Source organism: Ovis canadensis, chromosome X, assembly GCF_042477335.2.
Source record: "Ovis canadensis isolate MfBH-ARS-UI-01 breed Bighorn chromosome X, ARS-UI_OviCan_v2, whole genome shotgun sequence".
Lineage (NCBI taxonomy): Eukaryota > Metazoa > Chordata > Mammalia > Artiodactyla > Bovidae > Ovis > Ovis canadensis.
This window is the reverse complement of record NC_091727.1, coordinates 39,506,076-39,524,994: the sequence shown is the minus strand read 5'-3', so window position 1 is coordinate 39,524,994 and position 18,919 is coordinate 39,506,076. Positions and strand designations below refer to the sequence as shown.

The 18,919-nt window shown below is 43.1% G+C and overlaps 1 protein-coding gene and 1 non-coding gene across 2 annotated transcripts in view; one reads left to right on the top strand and one right to left on the bottom strand.

Moving 5' to 3' along the window:
- Positions 1 to 18,919, bottom strand: part of TSPAN7 (tetraspanin 7) — a 128,521-nt gene that overhangs the window by 45,534 nt on the left and 64,068 nt on the right. The window lies entirely within an intron of this gene.
- Positions 10,521 to 10,593, top strand: TRNAR-UCU (transfer RNA arginine (anticodon UCU)). Its single transcript has one exon. It is a non-coding gene; the product is annotated as a tRNA-Arg (tRNA).

Here is an 18,919-nt window from a genome sequence, read left to right as displayed (position 1 = left end):
CCTTTTACGTTTCGAATTGCCCCTTGGAAGCGTCTTTCATTCTGTTAAGCATCTAGATAGTTATGAGTCCAGAAGTCTGCTCTGGCTTTTAGGATTAAAAAAACAAACCACATATGGTTTTTGCAGCTAGAGAATACCCATCTCCTCATTTTCTGCATGGCCAAATTTCTGCCTTCTTGAGAAAAGGCTTGTTTTCATTCATTTTCAAATCTGTGCTAACAAGTTGTTTTAACCTGAGCTCTTGGAACAGGCACAGGGTCTGGCAGCTCCTTCCATTTCAGGTCTGCTTGGGATTCTTCTGCAGGGATCCTGGTCAAGGGGGGTTGGACTTGGCCAGGCAGCAATGGGCTTCTAGGGCAGCAGGACTAAAAGTTCCTAAAAGAACCAGCATCTCAGGAGATGCCACACATCAGGGAAGCCAAGAGCCGCCAGAGCAGGTTCAACCTGGGATTGTCAGAGGATGAGTGCAGATGACCGGGGTGGCTTCACTACAACACTTGAGGTCAGGACGTTTCCTAGCCCTCTGCCCCCTCCCCCTCAGATAGCACATTAGAAGTCACCTATGTCAGCAGGGAAAGAGTGAAAGGCTGGGGGCAGCAGTGGCCATGAGAACAGGCTCAAGGGCAGCTTTCCTGGGTTAGAATAATCATGTCTATACCACTTAGCATCTGAGAGATTTGTTTCAAGTTACCCAAACGTGTGACAAGTTACCTGTGTGGTGAGGGGTAATAGTACCTCCTTGACTGTGCTGATAGGAGGATTGAGTTAAGATGTATAAAGTACTCGATGTACTTACCTACTGCATCAGAAGCTTTCAATCAATGTGAGCCATTATCTTCATCAACATCATCACCTACTCCAACTCCCACAATTTGATAAATGAGAAGACTGAGGCCCAGAGAACCAAAATGTTTGCCCAAGATCACACAGCTAGTTAGAGGCAGACACCAAAAAACAAAACACAGAGCCAAGACTAGAATCCAAGTCATTCATCAATCCATCCAGACACCTTCAAAGTGTCCCCTTTAAAGGCCTCTAAACAATTTCTTTTTCAGAGGAGGGTATAAGAGAGTTTCTGGAGAACATGAGTCAATTTATCAGGACTATGTATAGTGATAATATTTCATTTACTCTGAAATTAAAAATCATCAAGAAATTGCAAATGTCACAAATTAAAATATCAGGGCTGTGTACAGTGATACTATTCCATTTACTCTGAAATTAAAACATCATTAAAAAATTGAGAACATCACAAATTTAAAAAGGATTACCGTATGTAAATAGGTGGTCAGTGGGAGTTTGATATATGACGCAAGGAACCCAAAACCGGTGCCCTATGACAACCAGGATGGATCGGGTGGGGAGGGTCACATGTATACCTATGGCTGATTCATGTAGATGTACGGCAGAGACCATCACAATATTGTAAAGTAATTATCTTCCAATTAAATTAATAAATTTTTAAAAAAGACACATTGAATTAGTGAAAACCAAGCTATGGGCATACTGTACGAAGATTTCTTTTAATGTCAGTGTGATTTCTCCCCATTCCCAATCACTGTCCTGCAGTCACAGAAGGCTGTAAAAATAGATTATATATCGCAGAATCCAAGTCATCATATATCGTGTCCCACTCTTTGCAACCCCATGGACTGTAGCCTGCCAGGCTCCTCTGTCCATGGAATTTGCCAGGCAAGAATACTGGAGATCCCTTCTCCAGGGGATCTTCCCAACCCAGGGATTGAACCCAGGTCTCCCGCATTGCAGGTGGATTCTTTACCATCTGACCACCAGGAAAGCCCATGTATCACAGAGCACCACCAGAATAACAGTGCTGCTGCTTAAACTCAAGGTCAGAAGCATCAGAGTTTCTCAGCAAAATGATCCCCTAAACAGGTGACTCGGAATAATTTTAACCTATGCATCACCCTATTGAATCCAAGTCTCTCTCCTGTGCATAGTTTACTGAGGTCAGCGCAGTCTGAGAAGAAGCAGGGTGTAGTCTGGGCTCCACTCATTTTATCGCAACCACTGGAAGCATCCATCCTACACCGAGAGCAAAATTCATACCACAGGAGTGACAGAAGCGTGGAGCATTCCTGGGATGCTGTGAACCCTGGCGAGTTACCTCATTGGTCTTTTACAGCAAAGATACCAACCATCCTCTCTGCCCTCACTTCTAAGGCATTCATTACATTTCATTCATTACCAGGAAAGCAAAACTGGCTTAAATTCCCAATTTTTCCTTCTTAGCCTGTGCTTTGTCCTCTTGTCACCAAGTTTTTTCCTCTCATGCCCAGCATCCTTCCCAACAATTTTCCTTCCCTTAGTGAAATCAGGGAAACTCAAGTTTATTTTAGGCTACATCTCAATCCCAAAGATGTCACAGTCAGACACGACTGAGCGACTGAACTGAACATCTCAATTCCACGTTTTAGCATGGAGTCCTTTCTCCTGAGACTTAGCAACCAACCACGTGGCTGGAAATGACCCCCGCTTGCGATCTTTTTTTGTATATTCCTTTGTATTTGTTTGAGCCAACAGCCTCAACTCTATACCTTGGCTCATACACTCTCTGCAACCTGAAAAGCACTCCTTCCTGCCTATCAATATTCTAGCCATCCTTTAAAGCCCAACTTGGGTCATAATTTCTCCTAGGGTTTAAATCCCCTACATTTAAATCTGACATTTAAGCTCTAGGGAGCTGCCCTGTCTTTGCCCTCACAGAGTTAGTAGCCAGGGCTGCACACCATGTCCAACCAAGTCAGGGCACACAGTAGGGAATCCTTAATACTTTTCTTCAACAGGCCCTGGAGAGTAGGGGCAGTGGTTTCCTGGGGGCCCCAGGACTGACATAACAGTCACCTGGCCCACTCGGGGCTGGGGCAGTCCATTACCTCTTGAGGGGCCTGCAGCATACCCAATCCTGACATGTCCTCTGCCTCATGATAAGACTCAAACCACGGCAACAGGAAAAGTGGTTTCCCCCCCCCCCCATCACTCAACTGTCACAATGTAACTTCCCAGGTGGTGCTAGTGGTAAAGAATCTGCCTGCCAGTTCAAGAGAGGCGGGCTCCACCCCTCTGTGGGGAAGATCCCCTGGAGGAGGGCATGGCAACCCACTCCAGTAGTCTTGTCTAGAGAATCCCATGGACAGAGGAGTCTGGTGAGCTATGGTCCAAGGGGTTGCAAAGAGCTGGACTGGAGCAACTTAACATGCACACATGTGACGCCCTCATGTGTGACCTTGGGCAAAGCCCCCCATCTCTCATGTGTCAGTTGGGGATCACAGACTTAGCTCATGATAGTCAGGATTACATGAAATAGGGGCTCACAGGCTTGAGATTCTACCTAAAAGCTAGAAAGTGTTAAAGAAATGTATTGCTCACTGTTGTGACTTAACCTCCAGAGCTGAGTCCTCCACAACTCTCAGGCAGATCTTCTACTTAATGTAATTTGAGAAGCATGAGGTAGGATCCTGCTCTAATCTTTCCTTCCCAGATAAATGTCAGAGTCCCTGAAATGTCACTTTAAAAGGCATATTTCATAGTTAAATTTTGGCATTAAGGGAGAAAAAATTACCCTCAACAGGCAATAAAACAGCAATTCATCTCAAAGTGCAAGTGATCTGATCAAGTCAGTCTTGGCAAGGGGGTGGAGAGAGCTTGTTCAGGAGAGACTCCCTGGAAGAGTCTCTTATTCCACACAGAAAATTCCAGGGCTTCTCCCTGAGCAACAAATGCTGCGGACAAAGAGCTCTGGGGATAGGTGGTATGCACGTGTGCTCACTGCTCAGTCATGCCTGACTCTTTGCGACCCGATGGACTGCAGCCTGCCAGGCTCCTCTGTCCATGGGATTCCCCCAGGCAAGAGTACTGGAATGGGTAGCCATTCCCTTCTCCAGGGGATCTTCCCGACCCAGGGATCAAACCCAGGTCTTCTGCATTGCAGGTGGACTCTTTTCCGCTGAGCCACCTGGGAAGCCCAGGGGAAGGTGGGCCTGCAGTCAAGCCAGCTTTATCAGATCAGGGCTGATGTACCCTTGAGCCAGCTTCCATCACTCTAAAAACAGTGATAAGATGTGATCTTGGGAATGGCCCATTTGTTCCCATATTTTATTCTTAATGTTTATGAGTTTTCAAAGGGGGATGGGGGGAAGCCAGAAGGAACAGAAGCACATTGAATGTGGAGCCAGCAGAGAGCAGGGGCTCAAGAAATTAGAGCTTTCCTTACCTTACAAAGAGAGCTCTCTAGACGTCCAATCCTGGTAAAACAAGTTTCAATTACCTTTCAATTACCTTTCAGACTTTCAAAATGCAAAGAAAATCCAGTTTTGATACTGGCATATTTAAAGCTACTTCTATTTTTCCTGCCTTCCTCCCCATTCCCCTTCAAAACTCATGAAGGTATGTTAACAGCAAAAAGTGAACCAGATCTGTTCATTTTTGCTTGGGTGTATATATATATATATATATATATATATATATATATATAAATCCCAGTACAGCTGAAGTTCCTAAAAGAATTGGTCCGACAAATACAATCAGAAAATCAATGATTGTCATATAAAATCACTTCACAGTGATTCCTGTAAGGTGAAATATTCTCATCCCTCAAGAACAAGAATCATGTGAGAAGAACTGAGAGGTTGGGATTAGTATAGACATACTATTGAAACCATGATAAGTAATGAGAACGTGAGGGGCTTCTCTGGTGGCTCAGATGGTAAAGAATCTGCCTGCAATGCTGGAGACCTGGGTTCAATCCCTAGGCCAGGAAGATCTCCTGGAGAAGAGAATGACTACCCACTCCAGTATTCTTGCCTGGACAGAGGAGCCTAGTGGGCTAGAGTCCATGGAGTCACAGAGGGTCAGACATGAGTGAGCACAAGCATAATGAGAACCTACTGTGTAGCACAGGAACCCCCACTCAGCACTCTGGTCACCTCAATGGGAGGGGAATTCAAAAAGTAGGCGATACATGCATACATGTGGCTGATTCATTTTTCTGCACAGCAGAAACTAACATTGTAAAGCAACTATGCGCCAATACAAATTAAAAAAAAAAAAAAGAGCAAGGATCACTGCTCAGAGATGAAGGGGAGGTGGAGCCTGAACTTGAAATTGCCAAAGCAGGCCCCACTGATGATGCGAGTGGGTACTTCCTCACTGAAACCAAAGCAGCAGCAATAGAGCCATCCACTGAGAACTGCACTGTAAGAGCAGGTACTACATCTGACAACAATAAGTCAACATGCAGCAGAATGTGCCGTGCCACAAGAAGGACAAACATGTGCCCTGTGGGTACAGAGAACAGGAAATCGCTTCACGACAGTTAACATTTAGGCTGGTGCCTGCCAGATGGAATAGACTCTGACGGCAAGGGATAAGCAGGAGAGAACATTCCAGACAGGAGGGACTATACAATCAGTAGAAAGGCGCCACCCTGCTCCCCATGGCATGTGAGTGCTGGCTTAATGTGCTGGGCTTCCTGCTCTGGCACTCAGGCGTGCAGCCTTGGATGCTACTCAATTTCTCTAACACCCAGTTTTCTTTTTCCTCAAAGGGGGATGATGACAGCCACCTGGGAGGGTTGTTAAGCAGATTAGATGAGATAATGGGCCTAACAATCAACACCCAAGCAACTGCAACTGCCACTGTTCCCATTTCATTCTCCTCCTAAAGACTAAATAAATATGTCTTTGAGGATACTTTCTAGATGTGGCTCAGAGGAGCTTGCTAGAACAATTCCTTACCTATGCTCTGGGTCGGAGGCCCAGGGTATTGTACCACTCCCACTAGGAAGGCCCCGCCTATCACAGCATGAACACCAAAGGGACCAAGGCCTGCCCTTTCCCCAGAGAAGGTCCCGGCCTGCTGCTCACTTTACCCTCCTACTGGGTTCTAGGGAGAAGCAGCAATGAACCAAAGTGCTTACAGCGTTGTGTTGCGGCCCAGCTTCCTTATTAACTGAGAATTAATAGAAAAACCAATGTGTTGTAACTGATAAAAAAAATCTTAAGTCCATGAGTATATCCTTCACCTCAGAGAGTACAGTGTGGCCATGATTTAATCTGTCTTTGATGATTTAAGACCTAGCAGTGCCCCAGGTTATATAACTAAGACTGGTTCTGCACACTGGAGGTTTTGCAAGATAGAAGAGGGGCCACTTGGAAAAGCAAGTTGTTGGGAGAGTGAAAGTGTTAGTTGCTCAGTCGTGTCCAATTCTTTGCAACAGTATGGACTATAGCCCGCCAAGACTCGTCTGTCCATGTAATTCTCCAGACAAGAATACTGGAGTGGGTTGTCAATTCCTTCTCCAGGGGATCTTCCCAACCCAGAGATCGAATCCAGGTCTCCTGCATTTCAGGCAGATTCTTTACCATCTGAGCCACCAGGGACTCTATTTATGGGAATGGGAGACAACTTGAGATTCATCTCACAGTCTAGGGTTTCAGACTTGACCACGATCAATCTATGTAAGAAATAAGATTTATATCGAAACCCTGTATATACAACATAAATGAGGGTTTCTCAAAGCAATACTTACCCTCACTCTGAGCATGGATCCTAGTGTTTTCTACTCTACTGAAAAACTGTTTTATAAGTAGCACTCCTTGTACCTCAGAGGGCCTCCTGCCCTCTGTGTTTTTAGAGAGTGCACCACATAGTTAAGGACAAAAATCCATACAATTTCAATTAAAAAATAGAAGATCAGAGGCTGCAGCATTTTTCCAGAATTGGGGAGTGAGAGGGGAGAGAGGTTCAGCTCCCAAAGGTGCCCAGTTCTAGGGAGCTGCCCTGTTTTCACCCTCACAGAGTTATTAGCCAGGGCCCCACACCATGTCCAGCCAAGTCAGGGCACACAGTGCAGAATCCTTAATACTTTTCTTCAACAGGCTCTAGAGAGTGGGGGGAGTGGTTTAATGGGGGGTGCTCCAGCACCACTGTAACAGCCACCTGGCCCACTTGGGGCTGGGACAATCCAGTACCTCTTGAGGGGCCTGCAGCATACCTTAATCTTGACATATCCTCTGCCTCACAATAAGCCCCAAACCACAGCAACATGAAAAGCTTTTTTTTGTTTTTTTTGGCATCACTCAACTGTCACAAATGTGTGTGGGAACCCTAAGCACACCAGAGGAACTTCTCCACAAAGAATCATGTCTCAATGAAGAGCCTACTGTGCCACGGGCCAGCTGTGTGGCCCAGTCCACCATCTAGGGAAAATCAACTGCTTGGAACTAGACAAAACCATTGGCAGCCATCGATGCTGGCAAGCAGCCACGTGCACATGGAGAGATTTCCTATCAGCAGGGGCTTGCTCTCCTGTGGGGAAAGATGGCAGCGTTTCAAGAGGCAACCGGGAAGGAAAATCTGAGTTCAGCGTCCCCAACCATAACAATCATAAAGCAGTGCGGGAAGGAAAACAAGCTCTACCGAACTGGGCCACCCTAGGGACTCAGGATGGAATTGAGGCAATGCCCATCATGACGTTTCTAAGCTTAGGACCGAAGGTGCAAGATTACCTATCTCTTAGATACAGACACCACCTTGAACATGTAAAATGGAAGCCAACTGGGGAAGTCTTAGCGGAAGCAAATATGCGCCATAGCGTCTGAGGTTTAAAGCCGTATCAGAATAAGTGGATTCACGGGAACTCATGGGTCACAGGAATTAAAAACTGCACTTTGAGTTTTGTTTGTTTTAGTTGAAGTATAAGAGACTTACAAGCACTTCTGGAATTTGACAGGAATGAAATCTGCCCATTAGGATACCCAAAGGCCAGTTTGCAGGGTAAAGCAGCAGTAAGCTGAGATCACAGGCAGGACACAGGAACTCCCAGTTTGGCCAGCTAAGGAAAAACCTCTCAGAAAGTCAGGATGCAACAATGATGTTGAGTTATGAAGGGGTAATTTCTTACAGGCACACACTTTGTGACAGCTTGGCAATGTGCCCTGGGATGTTTCTACAACAGGACAATAGTCTGATGAGAGAAGGAATGGGGAAAAAAATCCCTGCCTGGCCCTCATCCTGACTATTGGTCACAAGGGGATACAGGACCTGGGAGACCCCCAGCCTGGCACATTCCAGCAGGTGCCTCAGCACTGACCTCAATATTGGTGTCATCAGTGGCCTTAGGGCTAGAGTTCCAACTTTTTCCACATTGTTCTACTGTCTTTGTGTTAATTCTCATCCAAACATAACCTTGGAGATTTGCCTGGTGGTCTCACTGATCCTGAGTATTAAGACATTTGACTGGGAACAGCAACAGCTCTTTGGAACAGAGGTTAATCTGCAATTTTAAATGTTTCTCTACCAGGAAAGGGTGAATAATAGCTATTCTGACTCAAAGTCAGAGTACTGGTTATGAAACAACTTGAGCAAGAGGAAAAGAAAACAAAAAAGAAACAGCTTCTGTCTTACGGCTAAGTGGCTTGACTCATTCAAGTGTGGAGAGGGCAGATATTCTTAGTTATTCTAATCAACAGCAAGAGGGTTTTGCACTATTTGCCTCAAATGTGGCCTGTCTGAGGCTAGAGTACAATCTGTAGAAGTTTGGGAAATAACCTCCCAATCAGCAAGTGTGTGCATGATAGTAGGTAGGGCTTCCCTGGTGGCTCAGTGGTAAAGAATCTGCCTGCCAATGCAGGAGACACGGGTTTGATCCCTGGGTCAGGAAGATCCCCTGAAGGAAACAGCAACCCACTCCAGTATTCTTGCTGGGAAATCCCATGGACAGAGGAGCCTGGCGGGCTATAGTCTGTGGAATTGCAAAGAGTTGGTCACAACTGAGTGACTAAACGTGCGCACGTGCACACGCACACATGCACATGCACGCGCGCGCGCACACACACACACACAAGTGGAGCTTTCAGTAAGGAATTTTCCAAGTTTTATCTGGAAATGACTAATTGAATCCTTGACCAGAAATTGGAAGGCTTGCAGTGAAATTTGCGGGTGTACTAGTCACCATCTAAGGCCTGTATACCCCTCTCTGGAGTTTGCAATGGGGGAGCCACACACTCTCTACCTCAGTGTCCTTATCTGTTAAATTACTATCTAAAAAGGTAGCATAATACAAGGTTCTGCAAAGGATTAAATGGGGTGACACAGCGCGGAGCATACAGTAAGTTTTCAGCAAACATTAAGTATCACTTAATTAAGTATCAACAAACATTAAGTATCACTTTTCTCAAGGTTTTCAAAGCCTGCTTTATTTTTCTTCTCTTTCTGGCAAGGACATTTCTAAAGTGAAATATCATTAATTTTCATCAATAAAGGATGGGAAGTGGTGTCAGTTTCACAAGTGATTTAACCAGAGACCTGCTCCATCTTTCTCAGGAAAATGGAAATAGTTCAGAAGCAACATCCTTTTTTGACATTGCCTCTGCCCCCGAAAGTCGTGCCAAAATTCAACAAAATTTAACAGAAGAGATAGTCCACGACAGTTTACATTCTTTAAAGGCGCCTCTCCTGGAAAATCCTTCCTCCACTCAAGTTTGAGTACAAAATTCAAACTAGGTCTTGGGGCATGTTTCCTTTAAAATTAATCTAAAATTGGGACTGCCCTAGTGGTCCAGTGGTGAAGATGCTGCACATCCAATAAAGAAGGCACAGGTTCAATCCCTGGTCAGGGAACTAAGATCCCGCATGCTGCATGGCATGGCCAAGTAAAAATAAAATAAATACAATTAACCTCAAATCGATTTCATTGACTAGATTAATTAGCTCTTTTCCAGACTTTGGGGTTCAGGGTAAAGATGTCCTTTATTTTTGTAGTGGGAAATCATAAATCATAGTAGGTTGCCATTTCCTCCTTCAGGAGATCTTCCTGACCCAGGGATCGACCCTGAGTCTCCTGCATCTCCTGATTCTTTAATGCTTGAGCCATCGAGGAAGCCCCAGAAATCACAGAAGGACCCTCTGTGGAAGGTTGCTATCAAACCAGGAAGATCTGAGAGGGCAGTAATAGAAGCTGCATGGAATCCAGTCAGCAGATATCAAAGTTCCAGGACCAGACAGTGAACCCTGCCTGGATGTTCATGGTGCAGTCAGAACCAGGGCTATGGCCCTGCCTGCTGGACCACACCCTGCTTCTCTTGTGGCCTTTGTCTGAGGTAAGTGTCCTCACATTTGTTCAAGTGAGCAGAAGGGCTCACTTCCCAGACACCTCCTGACCACGGCTTCTTATCAGCTTATATAACAGGCAGTTGAGGGTTAGCAGCATCAGACAGCTGAGGTTCAAGTGCTAGTTTTTACACCTCTGAGTCTCAGTTTTGTGATGTCCCTGGCCTATCTCACAAGGCACCAAGAGGCTGGAAAGAAGTTTTATGAGGACCCTCTGGATACTATAAAGAGCTGTGTCAATAAATGTGAGGCCCCTCATGAAGGGAAGTGGGCAAGAAGGCAAAAACTCTGGATGCTGAGAATAAAGTCCCTAAGCAGACAGAGGAATCAGGAAGGCTGCTATCATGGAGACTCTCTCCTGCCCATTCCTAAAAGCCAGCCAAGGGACTTCCCTGGTGGTCCAGTGGTTAAGACTCTGCACTTCTAATGCAGGGTACACAGGTTCGATACCTGGTCAGGGAACTATGATCGCACATGCCACAGGCGTGGCCAAAAGATAATTTTAAATAAAAGTTAAAAAGTGAGAATGACTCATTCTAAATATTTTGATTAGCATACTTTCCAAGTATTAACCACCATGAACTAGGATAATAGTGCTATCTGACATCAATCTTTTCCTAATATGACTGAACTAGTTCTGACATAGGCATCTGTAAGTCATCTCTAATATAATAAAATTTGAAGGCAGGAGTTAGGTCACAAAATTTAAAAATATATATATTAGCAAAGAGGTAGATATCTAAAAACCCAGAATGAAAGATCCTTAAACATGATAAGCATTTTAAAAACAAAACAGCAATACAAATTACAGGTATTAAATATATGTTTTCTATGGTCTGCATGAAAGTGAAAGTGTCAGTGTCTTAGTCATGTCCAACTCTTGGCAACCCCATGGACTGTAGCCCGCAAGGCTCCCTTGTCCTGAGGATTATTATCCCAGGCAAGAACACTGGAGTGGGTTGCCATTCACTTCTGCAGGGGGTCTTCCTAACCCAGGGATCAAACCCAGGTCTCCTGCACTGTAGGCAGATTCTTTACCATCTGAGCTCCTAGGGAAGACTACTTTATCCAAATTGAGAAAGTCCTGGGGAATATAAAAGGAAAACAAAACCTAAGAGACCGGAGGGCACTAACTCATAAATGAGAAATGCTCCATTAGCTATATGACCCAATAATTAGTTCACAATGACATGAACAAAATATCCAAATTTCAAATTCCATAACAAATGGATAAAGAGAAAAAAGTTTTTTTAAAAAAATTCAGAGAATATACTTTTTTTGTGAATGTGTATGTTGAAGAAATTTCTCATGATGAAATTCACCATCTAGATTTACTCGGAGAAGTAGCTGAATCTCTACCTCAGCCCACACTGTAAATTCTATACTAACCAGTTAACAAAGGTTTTCTGATGCAAAAATTACTTCACTAAAAAACATTAGAAGCACTTTTAAAATTTAAATTTATTACCATCTATAGGAGTACTGGTCCACTTTGTAACCACCATTTGTGTACATAGCTTCTATTATTGGACTATGTCTCTTAAAGCCAAATTCAGGTATTATCTAACTTTGTTGTAAGGTCTTACTCAAAGGATGTACTCAATAACTAGCTGATGGTTGAATGAATGAGGATGACCTGCTTCTTAGAAAACTAAAATACATCTTCTCCTTAACAGTTTTAAACTGAGCTGGCTTTAGCATCAGCAAATCGTTAAAGATCTCTTTAAAAAATTTGTTTATCACATGCAAATACAAGTGAACTTATTCTACTTTGCTCCCCAAAACAAAACCAAGACCAAAAAGATAAATGTTTTAAGAAGGCACGTTCAAGAAAATGTCTTTGCAAAATTCTAAATCAAAAAGATACATGCACCCCTATGTTCATAGTAGCACCAATTACAAAAGCTAAGACATGGAAATAATCTAAATGTCCATTGACAGATGAATGGATAAAGATGTGTGTGTATACACACACACACGCACACCACACACATACATATATACATACAATGGAATATTGCTCAGCCATAAAAAAGAATGAAATAATGCTTTGCAGCAACATGGATGCAACTAGAGATTATCACACTAAGTGAAGCAAGTCAGAAAGAGAAAGACAAATATCATATGATATCACTTATATGTGGAATCTAAAAATACAACACAAATGAACCTATCTATGAAACAGAAACAGACTCAGATATAGAGGAGAGACTTGTGGTTGCCAAGGGGGAGGGGCGGGGAGGGAAGGATTGGGAGTTTGGGATTAGCAGCCGCAAACTATTATATACAAGATGGCTAAACAACAAGGTCCTGCTATATAGCACAGGGAACTATAATCAATATTCTGTGACAAACCATAATAGGAAAGAATATGAAAAAGAATAAATTTTGCTATACAGCAGAAATTAACAAAACATTGTATAAGAAATCAACTATACGTCAATCAATTTTTTTTTTAAAGAACAAAACAATAAAATGTCTTTGTATATAAACCTATAGTAGACTGCCTTAGACTACTTCGTGGTGTTATATGTGCCCCATCTCTGGAGGTTGGGTTTTCCTTGATCCAGGAAACAGTGGGAAAGACTTCTTCAGTTAAAAGAAAATCTAAACCAAATGACTCTAGCCTTCTCTCCCTATGTAGCTGAATATCTCCCTGAGGTTTGCCCTCCTACAGATGATTTTTCTTCCTCTTTATCAGTAACAATCTGGTTTATATTCTTGAATAGTAGAGCAAAATTTTTTCTCATTAGTAGTGATGACAATAATGAAATCACTCAATATTCAGATCTTCAAAGTGTCCCCTCCCTGATAAGAGCCATTTTGTAGATATTCACACATGTCACACTTGGTAGAGACAGCTTCCTGACCGTGTAACACTGACAAATGATAGTCGACGACTATTACGGCATTCAGTCATGAAATCAAACCGGACTTCAACCTTCTCCAAGATTAATTAAATGCCAGAAGGCCAACCATTTCAAACCTTCCTTTCTAGCTGCCAGCGGGCAAATGGAAGTGAACTCTGGAAAGTACAGTAGCTCAACAGAATTAATAGCTAAAATGAACTCTGGCTCTGCTTGTTAACACAATTTTCTTTGCCCCTAGCTCAAACTTAATATTCTGATGATTCTACTTTGTAGATTATCTTCTAGCAGCATTGCTCTGCAATAAAATATGGTCTAAAAAGGGTTAATAGCCACTGATTCGGATGTAAAAGGAGAGTCTTATACAAACCAACCAAAGAAACACTATCCTGGAATCCTACAACTCCGTGCTGTGGAATTTTACCAATTAGCATCATCACTGCTATAGGTACAAAATGAAGATCAGTTGTCTGGGGTGACTTCAGAATGCCAGACTGATGAAACCTTAATGGTATTAGCTCAATTAGATGGCAAGCAGTTTACACCAATTAAGACACGTGTAATTTTAGGACCAATTCACTAGAGAATGTTCTCTAACTGATGTGTCTTCTACACAGTCCTAAGACTATAGATTTCATTGCTTAAGATACAGCACAGATTTATTAGATCTGCAAAAGCCTTTGGAAGTTTAACACCTATTGGAACCACTGTCCTGGACAAGTAATGTCATAACACCAATGAAAGCTGAGAGTTTAAGCAAATACATTCAACTTTATCCTAAGGTATAACAGATCACATGGGCTTCCCCGGTAGCTCAGTGGTAAAGAATTCACCTGCCAAGGCAGGAGAAGCTGGTTCAACCCCCGAGTCAGGAAGATCGTCTGGAGAAGGAAATGGCAACCCACTCCAGTATTCTTGCCTGGAAAATCCCATGGACAGAGGACCCTGGCGAGCTACAGTCCATAGGGTCACAAAGAGTCAGACACTGAGCGACTAAACAATGACAAATAGATCATACAGCTAAGAAGTAACTGCTCTTTCTTCAACCTGCATCTCCCAAGTTAGGAGAGCAATAGAGGCAATATCTTAAAACCATAGCAACTTCTCCATTTTGGAGAAACTTCCAAACAAAGAGTGAGACAATGCTCACTGAATGATCTCTATGCAAATAGGTGGGAAGTGAAATTTCCAAAAGGACTGAGGCAATTCAAAGGCTGATCCTCACCAGTTCACCTTTAATTTGTCCCCAAGCTTCCTGCCACAAAATGCCCTGAGACCACCAACCATTAGGAGGCTAGAATAAAAAATAAACTCATAATTGATGTTTAAAGACTCAGATGGAAGATACTTCTAAGGTCAGTGAACTAAAAAAAATAATAAAATTTAAAGCAGTTTGTGTTTAAAAAGTTCTTACACCTATGATTAACGAGGAATCTAGCAAACTGATCACTTATTTGATTTAAAGGGGAAAAAAGTCATAAAATTCAGAAGCAAAAATGCCAGAGTGGGGGGAGTCTAGCTGTCTCACTTTGCGCCAAAGAAAGGTATAAATGAAGATGAATTCAGCTCTTGGTTCTCCTGCTCTTGCACTGTGTACATATGGACAGGAGCACTGGTCACTTGACATGGATGGGACATTTCTGCACGACAGTGATGCAGTATTATAGTGGTCGTCTCCAGGTGACTCAGGAATAATAATAGATCATCTGACTCTATTCTGTGTGTGTGTGTGTGTTAGTTACTCAGTCATACCTGACTCTTTGCGACCCCATGGACTGTGGCCCACCAGGCTCCTCTGTCCATGGGATTCTCCAGGCACAAATACTGGAGTGGGTTGCCATTTCATTCTCCAAGGGATCTTCCTGATCTAGAGATTGAACTCAGGTCTCCCACATTGCAGGCAGATTCTTTACCATCTGAGCCACCACAGAAGCCCAAATCTATCCTAGACTACACCAAAAAGAAAACTATAAAAAGTAGAAGGAAAAAAAATCAGGGGGATTTAGAAGGACAAAAATGCTGACCCCCCTAAATGGTCTACAGGTATATTATAAACATAAGATAATCATTTTATCAGAACTGTTGCTGCTGCTGCTAAGTCACTTCAGTCGTGTCCGACTCTTCGTGACCCCATGGACTGCAGCCTACCACGCTCCTCTGTCCATGGGATTCTCCAGGCAAGAGTACTGGAGTGGGGTGCCATCACCTTCTCCATCAGAACTGTTGAGCTATGTGCAAAAACTGCCCTATATATATTAAGTTCCCATTTGAAGACATGTTTTGGTTTTAAATCACATTATGTTAAGGATATTGCTACAGCCAAAAACAGTCTTTACCCAGGCATACCACTGTGGCATAATCCTCACTATTGGGCCCAACTTTAAGTCTAAATGAGGGTAAATGTGGTCCTACCACGGGAAACACAAACTAAAAATAAAAATAAAAACAAAAACACCAAACCCATTTATAACAATATTTCTTAGGAAAGCCTGTGCATTTACCACCCTTTAAACCCATGTCTGTTGATTTTTAAAAATCATTCATATAAAATAGCTATAGACCAGAGAGGTATATCTGATACCTATTTTCTCCTAGAAACAAGTACACTTTCGACCATAAATCAAAATCACAAACGTAACAGAGCATGGCAACACATTGTGGACTAGAGGAAGGACACAGCCATTTTCTAAACTGACTTGGACATTGTGGATTGTGTGTGTGGGCGTGCTAAGTCAGTCATGTCTGACGCTTTGTGACCCCATGGACTGTAGCCTGCCAGGCTCCTCTGTCCATGGGATTCCCCGGGCAAGAATACTGGACTGGGCTGCCATGCCCTCCTCCAGGGGATCGTTCCAACCCAGGGATTGAACCTGGGCCTCTAATGTCTCCTGCATTGGCAGGCAGGTTCTTTACCACTAGTGCCACCTGGGAAGCCCTTGTGGATTGTAACTGACATGAACTAACTGAACTAAAATGATCACTTCTTGCTCTTTTCTCCTTTGTAACAAACAATCCAAAGCTTGGAAATGCCTCATTCTTTTTCTCAAGCACCACCACAAGAATCCTAAACCTACCATAGTACAATACTGTAGAAGCTAGAAGCCAGACTCATTTGGCCCTAACTATACAGTCAGACCAATTCCTGAGTTCCTCTGGCCTCTCCCTTTACCAAAAAAAAAAAAAAAAAGGCCAGTGACATTTATTTTTTCCTCTAGTTCCCTGTGCTACATGGTAGGTCTTCATTGTTTATTTATTTTATATGCAATAGTGTTCAGTTCAGTCACTCAGTCGTGTCCGACTCTTTGCAACCCCATGAATCGCAGCACGCCAGGCCTCTCTGTCCATCACCAACTCCCGGAGTTCACTCAGACTCACATCCATCGAGTTGGTGATGCCATCCAGCCATCTCATCCTCTGTTGTCCCCTTCTCCTCCTTCCCCCAATCCCTCCCAGCATCAGGGTCTTTTCCAATGAGTCAACTCTTCGCACAAGGTGGCCAAAGTATTTGAGTTTCAGCTTTAGCATCATTCCTTCCAAAGAACACCCAGGGCTGATCTCCTTTAGGATGGACTGGTTGGATCTTCTTGCAGTCCAAGGGACTCTCAAGAGTCTTCTCCAACAACACAGTTCAAAAGCATCAATTCTTCGGCACTCAGAGTGTCGTCTATGTTGATTCCAAACTCCTAATTTATTCCTCCCCCTACCAATGCCCTTTAGAGGAGAATGGCCTGCTTTCCAGCTCTAGAGGAAACTCTACCACCACTGTACAACAACAAATACTAAATTGAGCAGAGATCTAAAGCTGAAACAAGTCTGGGTGGAAAAAATGGCCATGAGAAGGGCCAGATTTCTGAAAGTTCTACCTACACGTGTACTACTAGCTTCAGGGTACTGCAGGCGCTTAGGTCAGAGCAGCATTAAGCTGCAACAAGTTCTAATGCTCTTAGATACTTTTGTGCTGTGCATATCTCCCGCCCAGTTTCCTACAAGGAGTGACTATAGCCTTGAATCTGTAATCATGCATATGAGGCCACATGAATGCAGTCCTGCATCACAGTCAGGCTGAATTATTTCTGATTAGCTTTGCCATTCCAGGCTCTTTCAGAAACAGCAGTGGTTCTCCACAAGGTTTCCTCCAAACCTACTCAAAAAGCAACAAGGTGCTGAAGGATAATCAAAGGAACAGTGTGATGACTATGGACGTAATTGAGACACTTGAAATTTATCAGCCCAAATTTAATCAAAATGATTCAGCTAACAATAGCAAAATATGAGAACTGTGGTGAAAGGTTCTCCACGACATGCCACCCTCTTAATACTGTCAGGTCTGCCCTACCCATTATAGGAAGAAACACCAGCCACCGTGGCCACCACGCGCTTGAAACATGGCTAATGCAAACAGAGATGGGCCATTAGTGCAACCTACACACTGGGTTTCAAAGACAGCCTGCAAAATAAGAATGAAAAACATTTCATGCATTTTACCTCTTTTTACCTTTCAATGTGGGCACCAGAAAAATGAGGCTCGTATTTTATATACATATATATACACACACACATATATATTTTACTTTTTAAAATGTTTTTGAACAAATGTTGCTTATTTTTGGCCATGCTGTGTGGCATGCAGGATCTTAGTTCCCTGATCAAGAATCGAACGCATGTCCCTTGCAAATGGAAGCATGGAATCTTAACCACTAGACCACCAGGGAAGCCCCATTTTTTAGCATTTTTAAAAATCAAAGTACAGCTGATTTACAATGTTGTGTTAGTTTTGGGTGTACAGCACAGTGATACAGCACAGACATATATATACACACATATATATCTGAACCACTGAATATATTAGTCAGTTATACATATTATTTTTCACTTTGTTTTCCCTTATAGGTTATTAGAAAATATTGAATATAATTCCCTGTGTTATACAGTAGGTCCTTGTTGGTTATCTATTAGCCAAAGATGTTTGGCTAATGTTTTTGAAGATTGACAGGTGGTTGGCAGTTTTACTCTCCACTCCATGCCCTAACGGGGCTTCCCTGGTGGCTCAGATGGTAAAGAATCCGCCTGCAATGTAGGAGACCCAAGTTCCACCCCTGGGTTGAGAAGATCCCCTAGAGAAGAACACTCCAGTATTCTTGTCTGGGAAATCCCATGGACACAGGCTATAGTTCATGGGTTGCAAACGAGTCAGACGTGACTGAGCGACTAACACCCACCCACCCATTCCCTACCATCCAGGGTGACTTCTTACTTTGAGCATCTCAGGCCTGAGGTACCCCCCAGTGGCAATGGTCTTTACCTCCATGCCACTGCTGCCATCTACTCTTGCGGCCACAACCCAAAATTTGCCAGCACCTGGAACACTCACCATCCAGAAGACTAAATTAAAATCCCACTCTGCGTCCATACCCTCCCATTTTCCCATCTCTCATTTCCTTAGTGTTACTATATTTATTCTTCGATAAGTTAGCCATTTATTCAAAATCTGTCAGGCACAATGCTGAGCACTGAAAGAGAAACTAGCAGTGAACAAGAAACACAGTCTGTGCAGTGACACTTTCACATAATTTCCATCCTTCATGAATTCTTGACACTACCTCTATTATCTCCCTAGTATCTCTTTCCCACTTTCCACAAGACTCTTTTTCAAACAGCCCCTCAAACCACCCACCCTGCCTCATGAAGTTCCCACAGATAACTATTATTTCTTAATATGGCAAGTCCCCTATATACGGACCTTCAAGTTGCAAAGTTTCAAAGATGTGAACATGTGTTCACATGTCCAATCACATAAGTTCACATATCTGGTGAACATTGTCATGTGCATGCATCCTCTACAAGTGATTGTGCTTTTCTGGACTTTACTGTACATTACTCTATCACTGGAGAAGGTCAGTTTTCATTTCAATCCCAAAGAA